Here is a 6,000-nt window from a genome sequence, read left to right on the forward strand (position 1 = left end):
AACTGCTTTGATTTTCTTCCATTTTGGCGCCTCCTCTTTGAACTGGTGTGAGGCTTTTTATTGTCTGCAACTAGCCTTTGCTGTTCCACGCCTTCCATTTGCATTGATGCATGGGTGAACCTCCAGCGTGCAGTATTCTTTTTTGTAGTTTTGTAGATTCTCTTAAATTGTCAAAATATTTTGAACGCTACTGTTTTGTTTTTTGGCATGAGGATTCCCTTGTCAGCGTGGATCTTCATATTTAAATTGCCTGCTTTCAAAAACAAACATTTATATTACCATGCTGTCAAGTGAGGACTGCCTACAGTGGAGATCCTTGGCTGCAGCTTGCTCTTATGCAAATTGCATGTCAATTTTCCATGGATGCCTTCTTCCCTTTTCATAATGCGTGGGTTCAAACTGCTATTTTGAGTACATTTTTGCCTTTAAACATCCCTTGTTTATGCGGGCTCTACCCCTGTATACTGTGTGAGCCTTTTGTTGTTGACTGTAGGCTCAAACTTGTATTTGGTTGTGTGAGGTATCTTATTGAAAGTGTCTCCCTCCTTAGTCAAAACGTGAGGGCTTCCTAACTGTTAACTGGTAGCTTCTATACTTCTTCTTTCTAATGTGTGGATCTTCTTGTTGTATCTGCTGGTCTTTTCATGCTGTGTGGGTGCTTTTCATGGTCAACATCTCCTTTTAAAAGTGAATGTGTGGATTTCAAACAAGGCGTAACATTCTTTGAAACACAACTGTTCTTTTTGTTTGTCTACGTGCTTCTCCAAAGCAAGCCTTGCGCCCTCATCTAATGTTATTAGTTTTGACAAAAACATCCTTTTACTACCTTTTGAACCCATCTAGAACAATTTCAAAAAAAAATCAGGCAACCCAAGTTGAACTTTTGGCATTGAAAAATGAGCATGAAAAGATATTGCTAATTTTAACTCTCCACCAAGTATAATCCCTTGAATAGCAGCAACGAAGGGCTTCTTAGCATCTTCAATTCCTTTGATAGACACACGACTTAGGCTAGAAATGTCCCCATTTAAAATTTTTTTTTGATAGTCTTGGAGAGTACTGATGTCAAAAAAACCTGATAATTTGTCTCCCTTGTAACTAATTCTCAATAGGAAACATAATGACCAGAGATAACTGATATGTCAGCATAGCTTGTTTATTCAAAGAGGAAAATCATATTGCTTTCGGGAGCTTCCTTGCACATTAGGATATCTTCATTAGGGAAGTATTTATCTTTAACCATGTTAAAGATAAATAACTTCAATTCCTATTTTACATTCACCTTTTTATATGAGGTAAGCTTATGTATAATTGCAGAAGACTATTGGGCATGCAAGAAGATTTAGCCATCTTCAACATAAAACCGAAGTACTTAACACGAGCACATGTCATGGACCTTGCAGGAACACCTCTCATGCATTATTGGCTCATTGTCTTCTCCCATTCAATCATTAAACACAAGTGTGCATATAAAAGAATCAAAATGAGTAAAATCATTTCACTACTGCTTTCAAGACCAAAGTAGAACTAGCTTCGTAGAATTAGTCGGGCCCCCAAGTGGGTCCAGTTAAACAAATTTTCATTTTCAGAAAATTGATCTCTTAAAATGATCCATTCATCACTTGATACAAATCCAAATCAAATTCGACCCTTGAATCAACATTTGAAACTCTAATTCAGCTCGTTCTGCAACTTGTCAATTTCGTGCCAGGAGGCTCTTTGACTGGCCTTAAAAATTGATCCAGACCTCTGACCAGGTCCTGAAAATTAGACACGTTGCTTCTTTGTTCTGCATACTTCCACCTTGTCAGATCTTGTCTTATGATGAATTTCCAGTCAAAAGATATTTATTGTCAAAGTTGAGCTTTCAGAACTTCCTGCAAGAAAACATGTTACAAAACACTAAATTGGGTTCGAAATTGGCTTCAAAAAGTGGGTAAACTGACACTTGGGAAGACAAAAATTGGGACATTAGTTCACTATCACCAGTAGAGTACGAATCTGTGATTTGGGCTCATGACGAATAACTGGGCATAAATGGTGAGTGGCCAAAATTGGCTACTCAGATTTTACAAATTGGAAACAATGACAAAAAAGTGATTTTTGCGAATGAAATTGTCTTGGAAAAGTGTGCAAACGAATTCATGAAGACTTGTAAACTGACGCACTTAAAGTATTTTTAGAGGAGTACATAGCGGTACAATCCATTCAACCTTACCAATCATAGATCTCAAGTTATAACATCCTAAATAGGGGTGCCAAACAATCTGCAAATGCTAACACCAATATAACTTTAGAAATTGCGTTTGGAATCGCGTTTGAAAACTGATCAAATAGATTCGTCATAAGCTGAAACTTGAAACATAACAAGTCTCTGGCATCTACAGTGCAACACAAAAATAACTTTAGCATTTTGGTCAACTAGGTCAAAGTTATAACTCATCAAATAGGGCCTCCCAGAATTATGTGCAAAGTGCAAATGCATGAAAACAATAACTGACCAACTTTTTGGGATTCAAAACCTAATCAAACAAACTTGAAATGACTCAAAATTTGAAACATAGGTTATTTGATATGGACACTAGACACTCCCTACGCAGAAAGTCACAAAACATTTTTGGGTGTAAGATATTCAATCGCAAACATGGCCTCCTGTCGCTGTTTGACACTTGGTGAAAAATGCAGATTTGACATTTGCTCAAAAAAGGACTTCGCTAAAATGGCTCAGAATCTCAATTTTTCTTCGTGGAATGCTTAGACAGGCTGAATGCAGGGTGTTAGAAACATTAAACACCTTAGGGGGTTCAAATGGACAACTGGGTACGTAGGCATTAGAAAGCATTTATAGGGCTCAATTTCTTCAACTGTGCTCAAAATTTTAGCTACAATTTTGAGCGCCAAAACCTCTTTATGTTTTGGCTGCTGAAGGGTTTAGCTATCTTCTCACCAATACCATCTCTTGAAGCCTCATGCATGACATATCCCTCCTTAATTCCACTATGTAGTTTGTGAATAACCATTTTGTGGATGGTTCTTTTCTCACCCTTCTTGAAGATGAAGACAATATTGCCAATTCCTTGCAATTCTTAGATACTTTCTCCCTCGCCTCAGTGTTATCTATTTAATGACATAAGAACTTTTTTTATTGACAATATTTCTTTCCTGGCCCTCAATGGATTCAATTCTATGAGTGGAAATGGATGCAACATTGAGAGATTATTCACTTTTTGAGCATCCCCTTTACCTTTCAAGCCACCCCTATGGAGTTCTGGAATGTAGTCTTTGCTTGGATTGAGAAGAAGTTGGATTATTGGATGATGCAGTGCTAATCTGGATGTACCCCAAAATAAGGTGATCTAGAAACCAACAAACAAACACAGCAAAAAATGAACAAGAGGAACAAGATCTAGATCTAGAGAGACTATATTTCATATAATTGAATCAAGAAGTTTACATCCAACATGCCTGATTGTATGGCCTTCTAAGTTACAACCATTACAAAGAAGAATGCATCTTTCAAAAAAGAATAGATCTCTAGACTCATATGCAAACTTCTATCTTCAAGCTACTCCATGCTAAGACTCTTCAACTAAAATTACTTCTTCATGACTCCCCAAATTATCATCTACATCTCCATGCTTGTACAATAATGACTAAGACTCTACCCAAGACGCCTTTAAATACTTGCACAACCACAGGTCAACCTATAACAAATTACCAAATAAATAAACCCTTACATAAAATGCATAAACAAGACACAAGTCGGCTCTCAACAAATATTAAATACCCATCATGAAATTAAATATGTGCTAGGTTGGCTCAAACTAGAAATAGATGTAGAAAACTCAACTAAAATGCTAACACTCGGCATCAACAGGTTCACTCAGCACATGAAGGAATGCTTGGCACACACTAGATGACACCCACAAAAGAACTTGGCACACACTACAGAGTGAAATGGAATAACACACTAACCTGAGGGTTAATACGATGGCGAAAAACCTCAACTCGAAAATGAATGGAATTTTATTGGCACTCAACAATGTCTATAACTCGGCAACAACCAAAAGAATCAATAGGATATTGCAACAACCAAGATGCTCCCACATCAAACTACTAGGGTAAATAGAAAAGACCTCAAATGCTCTTGCATCAGGCTCCCTAGGTAAATAGAAAAACGTGTCCCATTTTTTGCATCCAAAATAAAATTCTACACTCAGCTTCATCTTCACAAAAGGTTTCCACTCCATCAAAGAAAAAAGATCAAATCCAAAATCCAACCATCTATGCTTCATTCATTCAAAAATTAGAATCTCATCTAACCAATCAACATATAGACTCAACTAAAAATCACAATGCTCCATCTACAACTTATCATCACCATCATCCATAACAACATACTCATACATGAAAACCAAACCAACAACAACATCCAAATCACAAACTTGATCAACAACAATATATGAACTCAGATCCATCATAACAAAAGAATATAAATCCATAATATAGGAATCCTCTACCAAATCAATAGTAAATGAATCAATATTAGGAAGATGCAATAATAACCCTATGTCATCCATACTCATAATAGTATATATACTCATTCTTTCAGCAACATCATCAAAATTCGCATTAGTAGTAACTTCCATATCCTTTAGCATCTTAGCAATAACATATAAGTTCAGATCCCTATCAACAACAACAATGTCATGTAAATCCACATCAATAACACCTCTAAAACCCTCAACCATATTACCAACAACTAAATCCATCTTCTTTCCACAAGCAACATTTAGATCAATAACATCCATAACAAAATGAACATATAACTCTATATCAAGAACGACAACAACAGATAAGTCTCAATCTAATTCATTTCAACATTAACATCATTTTGAATAACAAGATCGAAATCCTTACCAACACAAGTGAAACTCTCCTCTTTAGCAATCTTATTGTGCACAACAAGATGCCTAGCAATTTTCATGTTAGATCTATCCATCTTCTCATGAAAAGAAAAAGATACTTCCTCCATTTCAGCAAAATCATCATGCACTTCTACGATCTATCTTCTTCCCTTCATAATCTTTTTAACTGGCCAACAAAACTTCTTTCTAATCCTTAGATGCCAACTCAAATCAGACTCTTCTAGATCATCAATTCTTTCATGTAAATCATCCCAAAAAGAATCATACTCATTTCTCTCAACATCATCAAGATGTCTTCCATGATCTTGCATTAACTCAATAGATTCTACACTGGCTACAAGTTTCCTCAACATGTCAAATAATTCTAGATCTGCATTTCTCCTTCCATGAACCATCTTTACACATACAAACAATGGTCAAATAGTGAGTCCTCTGCAAGTGCAGGCCAAATCCGTAGATTCACAACACTACACCAAATCACCAACTAGCTAGGACTTATGAAATCAAAACCCTTCTTGGATAAAAATTTTCCCAACCAAGGTCTTGGTACAAACTACCTCACACTTTGGCAATCTACTTATACACTCAAGAACAACTGGGCTTTAATACCAAATGATGCAGTGCTAATCTGTATGTACCCCAAAATGAGGTGATCCAGAAACTAGCAAACAAAAAAACAATAAAAAATGAACAAGAGGAACAAGATTCAAATCACAAGAGATAATATTTCATATATTCAAATCAAGAAGTTTACATCTAAGATGCCTAGCTATATGGCCTTCTGGGTTACGACCACTACAATGAAGAATACATCTTTCAAAGAAGGACTAATCTCCAGACTCAAATATGAATTTCTATCTCCAAACTACTCTAGGCTAAGACTCCACACTTCAAAATTCTACATCCCCATGCTTGAATAATAATCCATCATCGAGTCATAATGCCTAACACTCTATCGAAGACCCCTTTAGATACTTGCACGGCCACAAGTAAGCCTATTACAAATTACCAAATAAACAAACCCTTACATTAAATGTATAACCAAGCCACAATTTAGCTCTCAACAAATTTT

The sequence above is a fragment of the Cupressus sempervirens genome, chromosome 1, assembly GCF_028749045.1.
Source record: "Cupressus sempervirens isolate cs-2001-9-10 chromosome 1, ASM2874904v1, whole genome shotgun sequence".
Classification (NCBI taxonomy): domain Eukaryota; kingdom Viridiplantae; phylum Streptophyta; class Pinopsida; order Cupressales; family Cupressaceae; genus Cupressus; species Cupressus sempervirens.